This window comes from Gadus chalcogrammus, chromosome 18, assembly GCF_026213295.1.
Source record: "Gadus chalcogrammus isolate NIFS_2021 chromosome 18, NIFS_Gcha_1.0, whole genome shotgun sequence".
In the NCBI taxonomy this organism is placed as follows: Eukaryota; Metazoa; Chordata; class Actinopteri; order Gadiformes; family Gadidae; genus Gadus; species Gadus chalcogrammus.
Genome location: NC_079429.1, coordinates 21,764,099 through 21,778,523, shown reverse-complemented (window position 1 = coordinate 21,778,523; position 14,425 = coordinate 21,764,099).

Here is a 14,425-nt window from a genome sequence, read left to right as displayed (position 1 = left end):
TAATGTGGGCGGGAGTTTTTGGCAAAGGAAGATTGTCTTTGGAAAATTTCGCCACAAGGGGGCGCAAATAAACGACGAAATAATATATCTCCTAACTGGCCAATGGAATGTTCTGAAAACACGTTTTGGGCTATAACTCCCACACCGAAGCTCCCACAGTCAAAAACGTTATATGCACAGATTCACTGGAGTCAGTTGCATCTTTTGGCATACGCCGTTTCTCAAATTCCAACACATGCTTCGCGTTGTGCCGGCGAAATGCACACTTCTTGGACCCCTGCATAACTGCTTGCAGTTCTAGTTATTTTTAGGGGTCCAAGCCAACAGGTTGGATCCCTATTGTTTTTGTAAGGATTTTTTTTATTATTATTATTATTATTATTATTCCCCCCTAGAAGTGGGTCCACAGCCCAAACCGTAATGGTGCCGACACGCCAATTGCATGACTAGATCCAGGGCCCTGAGTTCTAAGCAGACGACCAAATCCAGACACGCCGGCCACTAGGTGGCGCTATACCAAGGAAAGACGCGTTTGGGGCTATAACTCCCACACCGAACCTCCCACATTCAAAACCTTGTACACACAGATTCACTGGAGTCTGCTGCATCTTTTGGTATAGGCCACGCCCATTTGCGTCTATGAATATTTTTCGCTAAATCGCGAAAACCGCAAAACTGTTTTTTTCGCTACTCCTCGCACATTTCTTGACCAATCAACACCAAACTTTGCACACGGCATCTTCAGACGCACACGCAAAGAAATCATATACAGTTTTTTGATCCGACCTCCGACAACGAAACGGTAGCATTTTGAATATTTGTTATTAGCTAAATTAGACGTGGAAAAGCAAAAAATTAAAAAAATACCAAAATTAGACTTCGGATCAAGTCCAAATTTTAGACACATGTCGGTGCTGGCCTTATTGGCGTTCAATAAAGAATTCGGAATATTTCGCCATTAGGGGGCGCAATAAACGAGGAAATTGTATATCTTCTAATTGGCCAAAAGAATGTTCTTCAAACTATAAGGGAACCATCAAGGGGCAAACCCGAGTCTATATAAAAAATATGGCCAAGAATTATTAATGTGGGCGGGAGTTATTTGGCAAAGGAAAATTGTCTTTGGAAAATTTCGCCAACAGGGCGGCGCCAAAAAACGACGAAATAATATATCTCCTAACTGGCCAATGGAATGTTCTGAAAACGCGTTTTAGGCTATAACTCCCACACCGAAGCTCCCACAGTCAAAAACGTTATATCCACAGATTCACTGGAGTCAGCTGCATCTTTTGGCATACGCCGTTCCTAAATTTCGAACACATGCTTCGCGGTGTGCCGGCGAAATGCACACTTCTTGGACCCCTGCATAACTGCTTGCAGTTCTAGTTATTTTTATACTTACCTCCCTAAAAGTGTGCCCACAGCCCAAACCGTAAATGGTGCAGACATGCCAATGCATGACTAGATCAAGATCCGTGGCGACTACGCAGACGACAAAATCCAGACATGCCGGCCACTAGGTGGCGCTATACCAAGGAATACGCGTTTGGGCTATAACTCCCACACCGAACCTCCCACAGTCAAAAACGTTATACCCACAGATGCACTGGAGTCTGCTGCATCTTTTGGGCTAGGCACGCCCATTTGCGTCTGTGAATATTTTTCGCTAAATCGCGAAAACCGCAAAACAGTTTTTTCCCTACTCCTCCCACATTTCTTGACCAATCAACACCAAACTTCGCACAAGACATCTTCAGACGCACACGCAAAGGAATCATCAACAGTTTTTTTATCCGACCTTCGACGACGAAACGGTAGCGTTTTGAATATTTGTTTATTGGCTACGTTTTACGTCGAAACGCAAAAATTCAAAGAATACCAAAAGTAGACGTCGGATCAAGTCCAAATTTTAGACACATGTCGGTGCTACCCTTAATGGCGTTCAATAAAGAATTCGGAATATTTCGCCATTAGGGGGCGCAATAAACGAGGAAATTGTATATCTTCTAATTGGCCAAAGGAATTTTCTTCAAACTATAAGGGAACCATCAAGGGGCAAACCCGAGTCTATATAAAAAATATGGCCAAGAATTAATAATGTAGGCGGGAGTTATTTGGCAAAGGAAAATTGTCTTTGGAAAATTTCGCCAACAGGGCGGCGCCAAAAAACGACGAAATAATATATCTCCTATTTGGCCAATGGAATGTTCTGAAAACGCGTTTTAGGCTATAACTCCCACACCGAAGCTCCCACAGTCAAAAACGTTATACGCACAGATTCACTGGAGTCAGCTGCATCCTTTGGCATAGGCCAGGCCCATTTGCGTCAGTATTTTCTTTATGCAAAATCGCAAAAACAGCTAAACTGCCTTTTCGCTACTCCTCCCACATTTCTTGCCCAATTGACACCAAACTTTGCAAACGACATCTTCAGACGCACACTACAAGAAATCAGCAAAACTATTTTGATCCGACCATCGTTGACGAAACGGTAGCGTTTTGAATATATGTTTTGCGTTGCAAATCAGTAAAAACTATTTTGATCCAACGACGACTAAACGGTAGCGGAAAATGCGTTTGGGGCCGAACTCCCACACTGAACCTCTCACAGTCAAAACCTTTATATCCACAGGTTGTTCACGGTAGCGTTTTGAATACTTGGTTCGCGTTGTGCCGGCGAAATGCACATTTCTTGTCGCGTTGTGCCGGCGAAATGCACACTTCTTGGACCCCTGCATAACTGCTTGCAGTTCTAGTTATTATTATTAGGGGTCCAAGCCAACAGGTTGGATCCCTATTGTTTTTGTAAGGATTATAGGGGTCCAAGCCAACAGGTTGGATCCCTATTGTTTTTGTAGGGATTTTTCTTATTAGGGGTCCAAGCCAACAGGTTGGATCCCTATTGTTTTTGTAGGGATTTTTCTTATTATTGGGTGTCAAGCAACTATGTTGCGAGACAACCTATTGTTATTGTACGAATTCTTATTATTATTGGGTGTCAAGCAACTATGTTGCGAGACAACCTATTGTTATTGTACGAATTCTTATTATTGGGTGTCAAGCAACTATGTTGCGAGACAACCTATTGTTATTGTACGAATTCTTATATTATTATTATTATTATGCTGCCATTGGAGTCAATGGCAGCCCATAGAACCGCTTGGCGAAAAGTTGTGAAATTTGGCACACTTGTTCAGGACTGCCCCATTAGCCCATTAAGCCAATCTAAGGTCGCTAGCCCAACAGCTCTAGCGCCACCAACAGGTCAAAGTTGGGCATGCATTCATGTTCATAACTTTTGACCTATTCGACCAATTTTCACAAACCAGGTATCATTGGATTCCTTGAACCAAGCCCAGTTCAACAAACCCTATGACGTCATTGCGCCATGACGTATATGTCCGCCATCTTGGTTTATGTCAAAAACCTTCAAAATGCTACTCCTATCACAAATCTTGTCCAATCATCTCGAAACTTGGCACACATGATCTTCTGGCCATCCTTGATGAAAACATCGAATAGATTTGTCAAATTCAAAACCGTTTGCCCGCTAAAGCCAATCAAATTTGGCGGCGAAGCCGCCAAACAGGAAGTGAGCCGATTTCTCAGCATCCCTTTGACATATCATAACCAGACTTGGTATATAGACCCATGGCCTCATAAAGGTGACACTGATTTAATTTGGTGACCTTTGACCTGTAGGGGGCGCTGTTATTAATGTCCATGTGTTTTGACCTCTTTCCCTTCACATGAGTACATTTACAACTTATTTTCAATGTCTGGTGATACTATCAGACCTCCCCGTATAGCTAGTATATTATAACTTGCACAAATATCCGCGACAGCCAATGATATTCAACCGCGAAGCCGCCAAACTGGAAAAACGCCAATATCTCAGTATCCCTTGGACAAATCATAACCAAACTTGATACCTAGACCCATAACATCATTATGGGGACACTCAATGAATTTGGTGACCATTGACCTCTAGGGGGCGCTATAATTAATGAAGACGTGTTTTAACTCCTCTCTCTTCACATGAGTACATTTCAAACTTATTATCAATGTTTAATGATACTGTCAGACCTCCCCATATATCTTGTAAATTATTTTGTTGATATTGTTCCGAATACCCCTATGTATTTGTGACATTTGTTCTGTCAGGCAGACTGCATTGCCCCCTTACCTCTAGGTGGGGTCCTTTTCCCATTTACTCATCCCACCGGCTGTCGGTATTGCCGATTTCCGAGGCGGTCGTCATGTAGCCCCCTGGCCGATTGCGTCCATCCGGCAGAATAAGCCTACCGAGTCCGATTATGCTTGACACCCACATTGCTGCTCGCAGCTATATTTATTATTATTATTATGCTGCCATTGGAGTCAATGGCAGCCCATAGAACCGCTTGGCGAAAAGTTGTGAAATTTGGCACACTTGTTCAGGACTGCCCCATTAGCCCATTAAGCCAATCTAAGGTCGCTAGCCCAACAGCTCTAGCGCCACCAACAGGTCAAAGTTGGGCATGCATTCATGTTCATAACTTTTGACCTATTCGACCAATTTTCACAAACCAGGTATCATTGGATTCCTTGAACCAAGCCCAGTTCAACACACCCTATGACGTCATTGTGCCATGACGTATATTTCCGCCATCTTGGTTTATGTCAAAAACCTTCAAAATGCTACTTCTATCACAAATCTTGTCCAATCATCTCGAATCTTGGCACACATGATCTTCTGGCCATGCTTGATAAAAAACATCGAATAGATTTGTCAAATTCAAAACTCTTTGCCCGCTTAAGCCAATCAAATTTGGCGGCGAAGCCGCTAAACAGGAAGTGAGCCGATTTCTCAGCATCCCTTAGAAATATCATAACCAGACTTGGTATATAGACCCATGGCCTCATAAAGGTGACACTGATTGAATGTGGTGACCTTTGACCTCTAGGTGGCGCTGTTATTAATGTCGAAGTGTTTTGACTCCTCTCTCTTCACATGAGTACATTTCAAACTTATTTTCAATGTCTGGGGATACTAACAGACCTCCCCGTGTGGCTAGCATATTATTATTGCAGAAATATCCGTGACAGCCAATGATATTCGACCGCGAAGCCACCAAACCGGAAACACGCCAATATCTCAGCATCCCTTTGACATATCATAACCAAACTTGTTACATAGACCCATAACATCATCATGGGAACACTCAATGAATTTGGTGACCATTGACCTCTAGGGGGCGCTATAATTAATGAAGACGTGTTTTAACTCCTCTCTCTTCACATACAAATAAATAATAATAAAATAATAATAATAATAAAAATACATTTCAAACTTATTTTCAATGTTTAATGATACTGTCAGACCTCCCCATATATCTTGTAAATTATTTTGTTGATATTGTTTCCGAATACCCCTATGTATTTGTGACATTTGTTCTGTCAGGCAGACTGCATTGCGCCCTTACCTCTAGGTGGGGTCCTTTTCCCATTTACTCATCCCACCGGCTGTCGGTATTGCCGATTTCCGAGGCGGTCGTCATGGAGCCCCCTGGCCGATTGCGTCCATCCGGCAGAATAAGCCTACCGAGTCCGATTATGCTTGACACCCACATTGCTGCTCGCAGCTATATTTGGGTGTCAAGCAACTATGTTGCGAGACAACCTATTGTTATTGTACGAATTCTTATTGGGTGTCAAGCAACTATGTTGCGAGACAACCTATTGTTATTGTACGAATTCTTATTATTATTATTATTATTATGCTGCCATTGGAGTCAATGGCAGCCCATAGAACCGCTTGGCGAAAAGTTGTGAAATTTGGCACACTTGTTCAGGACTGCCCCATTAGCCCATTAAGCCAATCTAAGGTCGCTAGCCCAACAGCTCTAGCGCCACCAACAGGTCAAAGTTGGGCATGCATTCATGTTCATAACTTTTGACCTATTCGACCAATTTTCACAAACCAGGTATCATTGGATTCCTTGAACCAAGCCCAGTTCAACACATCCTATGACGTCATTGCGCCATGACGTATATGTCCGCCATCTTGGTTTATGTCAAAAACCTTCAAAATGCTACTCCTATCACAGATCTTGTCCAATCATCTCGAAACTTGGCACACATGATCTTCTGGCCATCCTTGATGAAAAACATCGAATAGATTTGTCAAATTCAAAACCGTTTGCCCGCTAAAGCCAATCAAATTTGGCGGCGAAGCCGCCAAACAGGAAGTGAGCCGATTTCTCAGCATCCCTTTGACATATCATAACCAGACTTGGTATATAGACCCATGGCCTCATAAAGGTGACACTGATTTAATTTGGTGACCTTTGACCAGTAGGGGGCGCTGTTATTAATGTCCATGTGTTTTGACCTCTTTCTCTTCACATGAGTACATTTACAACTTATTTTCAATGTCTGGTGATACTATCAGACCTCCCCGTATAGCTAGTATATTATAACTTGCACAAATATCCGCGACAGCCAATGATATTCAACCGCGAAGCCGCCAAACTGGAAAAACGCCAATATCTCAGTATCCCTTGGACAAATCATAACCAAACTTGATACATAGACCCATAACATCATTATGGGGACACTCAATGAATTTGGTGACCATTGACCTCTAGGGGGCGCTATAATTAATGAAGACGTGTTTTAACTCCTCTCTCTTCACATGAGTACATTTCAAACTTATTATCAATGTTTAATGATACTGTCAGACCTCCCCATATATCTTGTAAATTATTTTGTTGATATTGTTCCGAATACCCCTATGTATTTGTGACATTTGTTCTGTCAGGCAGACTGCATTGCCCCCTTACCTCTAGGTGGGGTCCTTTTCCCATTTACTCATCCCACCGGCTGTCGGTATTGCCGATTTCCGAGGCGGTCGTCATGTAGCCCCCTGGCCGATTGCGTCCATCCGGCAGAATAAGCCTACCGAGTCCGATTATGCTTGACACCCACATTGCTGCTCGCAGCTATATTTATTATTATTATTATTATGCTGCCATTGGAGTCAATGGCAGCCCATAGAACCGCTTGGCGAAAAGTTGTGAAATTTGGCACACTTGTTCAGGACTGCCCCATTAGCCCATTAAGCCAATCTAAGGTCGCTAGCCCAACAGCTCTAGCGCCACCAACAGGTCAAAGTTGGGCATGCATTCATGTTCATAACTTTTGACCTATTCGACCAATTTTCACAAACCAGGTATCATTGGATTCCTTGAACCAAGCCCAGTTCAACACACCCTATGACGTCATTGTGCCATGACGTATATTTCCGCCATCTTGGTTTATGTCAAAAACCTTCAAAATGCTACTTCTATCACAAATCTTGTCCAATCATCTCGAATCTTGGCACACATGATCTTCTGGCCATGCTTGATAAAAAACATCGAATAGATTTGTCAAATTCAAAACCGTTTGTCCGCTAAAGCCAATCAAATTTAACCGCCAAGTTGCCAAACCGGAAGTAAGCCCATATCTCAGAAGCCCTTTGACCTATCATAACCAACCTTGGTAGAGAGACCCATGACCGCATCACGGTGACACTGAATGAATTTGGTGACCCTTGACCTCTAGGTGGCGCTGTTATTAATGTCGATGTGTTTTGACTCCTCTCTCTTCACATGAGTACATTTAAAACTTATTTTCAATGTCTGGTGATACCATCAGACCTCCCCATATAGCTCATATATTACGTCTTGCAGAAATATCCGCGACAGCCAATGATATTCGAGCGCGAAGCCGGAAAACCGGAAACACGCCAATATCTCTGCAGCCCTTTGACACATCATAACCAAACTTGATACATTGACCCATAACATAATCATGGGGACAATCAAAGAATTTGGTGACCATTGACCGCTAGGGGGCGCTATAATTAATGAAGACGTGTTTTAACTCCTCTCCCTTCACATGAGTACATTTCAAACTTATTTTCAATGTCTGATGATACTGTCAGACCTACTCATATAGCTTATAAATTATTTCTCATTGCAACATCAGAACTTGGCCGCCATGTTGAAAGTTGTCAAAATCAGTTGTAAATTCCCACAGGCCACAAATTATGTCCAATCTTCATGAAACTCTGCATATATGATCTTCAGACCAAGCTGAACTAATGTGTTAAACAGCTTTCTCTAATTCAAAACCGTTTGGCCGTGACAGGCAATCAAACTTGACGGCGCTCATTAATGGGTAGACACTGCACTCGTGTGGCGATAAGCGGTACTTAATGTATAATGCAACAATGACTATATTTACCATTCCGCCCACTTAAAATATAAACTGCAATTCCCACTGGATCAGATGCTTCACGAACCACCTCCAGAAGGGATGCTTGTTTACATGGTGTCTCTTTTAGGGATATTGTTCCGAATACCCCTATGTATTTGTGACATTTGTTCTGTCAGGCAGACTGCATTGCGCCCTTACCTCTAGGTGGGGTCCTTTTTCCCATTTACTCATCCCACCGGCTGTCGGTATTGCCGATTTCCGAGGCGGTCGTCATGTAGCCCCCTGGCCAAATGCGTCCATCCGGCAGAATTAGCCTACCGAGTCCGATTATGCTTGACACCCACATTGCTGCTCGCAGCTATATTTATTATTATTATACTTCCTACCAAGAAAGTGGGAATACAGCCCATACCGTAAATGTTGCACACACGCCAATTGCATGACTAGATCCAGGTCAGTGAAGACTATGCAGACGACAAAATCCAGACACGCCGGCCACTAGGTGGCGCTATACCAAGGGAATACGCGTTTGGGGCTATAACTCCCACACCGAACCTCCCTCAGTCCAAAAACTTGTACACACAGATGCACTGGAGTCTGCTGCATCTTTTGGCCTAGGCCACGCCCATTTGCGTCTATGAATATTTTTCGCGAAAACCGCAAAACTGTTTTTTCGCTACTCCTCCCACATTTCTTAACCAATCAACACCAAACTTTGCACACGGCATCTTCAGACGCACACGCAAAGAAATCATAGACAGTTTTTTGATCCGACCTTCGATGACGAAACGGTAGAGTTTTGAATATTTGTTTATTAGCTAAATTAGACGTGGAAAATTAAAAATCCCAAAAAATCCAAAATTAGACATCGGATCGAGTCCAAATTCTACACACATGTTGGTGCTAACCTTAATGACGTTCGATAAAAACTTCGGAAAATTTCGCCATTAGGGGGCGCAATAAACGAGGAAATTGTATATCTTCTACAAAATTTAGAGTGAAAACGCTACACTGACTTCTCGCTACTCCTACCACAGTCAAATCCTTTGTATCCACAGGTTCAGGGTAGCGTTTTCAACACATGCTTCGCGTTGTGCCAGCGAAATGCACATTTCTTGTCGCGTTGTGCCGGCGAAATGCACACTTCTTGGACCCCTGCATAACTGCTTGCAGTTCTAGTTAGGGGTCCAAGCCAACAGGTTGGATCCCTATTGTTTTTGTAGGGATTTTTTAGGGGTCCAAGCCAACAGGTTGGATCCCTATTGTTTTTGTAGGGATTTTTCTTATTATTATTATTATACTTCCTACCAAGAAAGTGGGAATACAGCCCATACCGTAAATGTTGCACACACGCCAATTGCATGACTAGATCCAGGTCAGTGAAGACTATGCAGACGACAAAATCCAGACACGCCGGCCACTAGGTGGCGCTATACCAAGGAATACGCGTTTGGGGCTATAACTCCCACACCGAACCTCCCACAGTCCAAAAACTTGTACACACAGATGCACTGGAGTCTGCTGCATCTTTTGGCCTAGGCCACGCCCATTTGCGTCTATGAATATTTTTCGCTAAATCGCGAAAACCGCAAAACTGTTTTTTTCCCTACTCCTCCCACATTTCATGACCAATCGACACCAAACTTTGCACACGACATCTTCAGACGCACACGCATAGAAATCTTAGATAGTTTTTTGATCCGACCTTCGACGACGAAACGGTAGAGTTTTGAATATTTGTTTATTAGCTAAATTAGACGTGGAAAATCAAAAATCCAAAAAAATCCAAAATTAGACATCGGATCGAGTCCAAATTCTACACACATGTTGGTGCTAACCTTAATGTCGTTCGATAAAAAATTCGGAAAATTTCGCCATTAGGGGGCGCAATAAACGAGGAAATTGTATATCTTCTACAAAATTTCGCCGCGAAAACGCCACACTGACTTCTCGCTACACCTACCACAGTCAAATCCTTTGTATCCACAGGTTCAGGGTAGCGTTTTGAACACATGCTTCGCGTTGTGCCGGCGAAATGCACATTTCTTGTCGCGTTGTGCCGGCGAAATGCACACTTCTTGGACCCCTGCATAACTGCTTGCAGTTCTAGTCTTATTAGGGGTCCAAGCCAACAGGTTGGATCCCTATTGTTTTGTAAGGATTTTTCTTTTTATTATACTTACCCCCTTGAAAGTGGTACCACAGCCCAAACCGTAAATGGTGCCGACACGCCAATTGCATGACTATATCCAGATCTCTTCGGACTACGCAGACGACAAAATCCAGATACGCCGAACACTAGGTGGCGCTATACCAAGGAATACGCGTTTGGGGCTATAGCTCCCACACCGAACCTCCCACAGTCAAAACCTTTATATCCACAGATTCACTGGAGTCAGTTGCATCTTTTGGCATAGGCCAAGCCAATTTGTTTTGAACACATGCTTCGCGTTGTGCCGGCGAAATGCACACTTCTTGGACCCCTGCATAACTGCTTGCAGTTCTAGTTATTATACTTCCTACCAAGAAAGTGGGAATACAGCCCATACCGTAAATGTTGCACACACGCCAATTGCATGACTAGATCCAGGTCAGTGAAGACTATGCAGACGACAAAATCCAGACACGCCGGCCACTAGGTGGCGCTATACCAGGGAATACGCGTTTGGGGCTATAACTCCGACACCGAACCTCCCAGAGTCCAAAAACTTGTACACACAGATGCACTGGAGTCTGCTGCATCTTTTGGCCTAGGCCACGCCCATTTGCGTCTATGAATATTTTTCGCTAAATCGCGAAAACCGCAAAACTGTTTTTTCGCTACTCCTCGCACATTTCTTGACCAATCAACACCAAACTTTGCACACGGCATCTTCAGACGCACACGCAAAGAAATCATATACAGTTTTTTGATCCGACCTTCGACGACGAAACGGTAGAGTTTTGAATATTCTTTTATTAGCTAAATTAGACGTGGAAAATTTAAAAAACAAAAAATTCCAAAATTAGACATCGGATCGAGTCCAAATTTTAGACACATGTTGGTGCTAACCTTAATGACCTTCGATAAAAATTTCGGAAAATTTCGCCATTAGGGGGCGCAATAAACGAGGAAATTGTATATCTTCTACAAAAATTTCGCCGCGAAAACGCTACACTGACTTCTCGCTACTCCACAGGTTCAGGGTAGCGTTTTGAACACATGCTTCGCGTTTTTCCGGCGAAATGCACATTTCTTGTCGCGTTGTGCCGGCGAAATGCACACTTCTTGGACCCCTGCATAACTGCTTGCAGTTCTAGTTAGGGGTCCAAGCCAACAGGTTGGATCCCTATTGTTTTTGTAAGGATTTTTCTTTTTATTAGGGGTCCAAGCCAACAGGTTGGATCCCTATTGTTTTTGTAAGGATTTTTATTATTAGGGGTCCAAGCCAACAGGTTGGATCCCTATTGTTTTTGTAAGGATTATTAGGGGTCCAAGCCAACAGGTTGGATCCCTATTGTTTTTGTAAGGATTTTTAGGGGTCCAAGCCAACAGGTTGGATCCCTATTGTTTTTGTAAGGATTTTTTTTATTATTATTAGGGGTCCAAGCCAACAGGTTGGATCCCTATTGTTTTTGTAAGGATTATTATTATTTCGTACGCCTTAGAAGTGGTACCACAGCCCAAACCGTAAATGGTGCACACGCGCCAATTGCATGACTAGATCCAGAATCGGCACCGCTACTCAGATAACAAAATCCAGACACGCCGGTCCCTAGGTGGCGCTATACTAAGGAATACGCGTTTGGGGCTATAACTTCCACACCGAACCTCCCAGAGTCCAAAAACTTGTACACACAGATGCACTGGAGTCTGCTGCATCTTTTGGCCTAGGCCACGCCCATTTGCGTCTATGAATATTTTTCGCTAAATCGCGAAAACCGCAAAACTGTTTTTTCGCTACTCCTCCCACATTTCTCGCCCGATCAACACCAAACTTTGCAGACGACATCTTCAGACGCACACGCAAAGAAATCCTAGACACTTTTTTGATCCGACCTTCGACGACGAAACGGTAGCGTTTTGAATATTGGTTTATTAGCTAAATTAGACGTGGAAAATTAAAAATCCAAAAGAATCCAAAATTAGACATCGGATCGAGTCCAAATTCTACACACATGTTGGTGCTAACCTTAATGACGTTCGATAAAAATTTCGGAAAATTCCGCCATTAGGGGGCGCAATAAACGAGGAAATTGTATATCTTCTACAAAATTTCGCCGCGAAAACGCTACACTGACTTCTCGCTACTCCTACCACAGTCAAATCCTTTGTATCCACAGGTTCAGGGTAGCGTTTTCAACACATGCTTCGCGTTGTGCCGGCGAAATGCACATTTCTTGTCGCGTTGTGCCGGCGAAATGCACACTTCTTGGACCCCTGCATAACTGCTTGCAGTTCTAGTTTTTATTATTATTATTATTATTCCCCCCTAGAAGTGGGTCCACAGCCCAAACCGTAAATTGTGCCGACACGCCAATTGCATGACTAGATCCAGGGCCCTGAGTTCTAAGCAGACGACCAAATCCAGACACGCCGGCCACTAGGTGGCGCTATACCAAGGAAAGACGCGTTTGGGGCTATAACTCCCACACCGAACCTCCCACATTCAAAACCTTGTACACACAGATTCACTGGAGTCTGCTGCATCTTTTGGTATAGGCCACGCCCATTTGCGTCTATGAATATTTTTCGCTAAATCGCGAAAACCGCAAAACTGTTTTTTCGCTACTCCTCGCACATTTCTTGACCAATCAACACCAAACTTTGCACACGGCATCTTCAGACGCACACGCAAAGAAATCATATACAGTTTTTTGATCCGACCTTCGACGACGAAACGGTAGAGTTTTGAATATTCTTTTATTAGCTAAATTAGACGTGGAAAATTAAAAAACCAAAAAATTCCAAAATTAGACATCGGATCGAGTCCAAATTTTAGACACATGTTGGTGCTAACCTTATTGACCTTCGATAAAAATTTCGGAAAATTTTTCCATTAGGGGGCGCAATAAACGAGGAAATTGTATATCTTCTACAAAAATTTCGCCGCGATAACGCTACACAGACTTCTCGCTACTCCACAGGTTCAGGGTAGCGTTTTGAACACATGCTTCGCGTTTTTCCGGCGAAATGCACATTTCTTGTCGCGTTGTGCCGGCGAAATGCACACTTCTTGGACCCCTGCATAACTGCTTGCAGTTCTAGTTATTATACTTCCCGCGCTAAAAGTGGGTCCACAGCCCAAACCGTAAATGGTGCCGACACGCCAATTGCATGACTAGATCCAGGTCCGGCACCGCTACTCAGATAACAAAATCCAGACACGCCGGCCACTAGGTGGCGCTATACCAAGGGAAAATGCGTTTGGGAATATAACTCCCACTCCCACACCGAACCTCCCACATTCAAAACCTCGTACACACAGATTCACTGGAGTCTGCTGCATCTTTTGGCATAGGCCACGCCCATTTGCGTCTATAATTTTTTTTCGCAAAATCGCGAAAACCGCAAAACTGTTTTTTCGCTACTCCTCCCACATTTCTTGACCAATCGACACAAAACTTTGCACACGACATCTTCAGACGCACACGCAAAGGAATCATATACAGTTTTTTGATCCGACCTTCGACGACGAAACGATAGCATTTTGAATATTGGTATATTAGCTAAATTAGACGTGGAAAATCAAAAATACAAAAAAATCCAAAATTAGACATCGGATCGAGTCCAAATTCTACACACATGTTGGTGCTAACCTTAATGACGTTCGATAAAAATTTCGGAAAATTCCGCCATTAGGGGGCGCAATAAACGAGGAAATTGTATATCTTCTACAAAATTTCGCCGCAAAAACGCTACACTGACTTCTCGCTACTCCTACCACAGTCAAATCCTTTGTATCCACAGGTTCAGGGTAGCGTTTTCAACACATGCTTCGCGATGTGCCGGCGAAATGCACATTTCTTGTCGTGTTGTGCCGGCGAAATGCACACTTCTTGGACCCCTGCATAACTGCTTGCAGTTCTAGTTATTATACTTCCTTCCCTAAAAGTGGGCCCACACCCCAAACCGTAAATGGTGCGGACATGCCAATTGCATGACTAGATCCAAGTCTGTGATGTGTATGCAGACGACAAA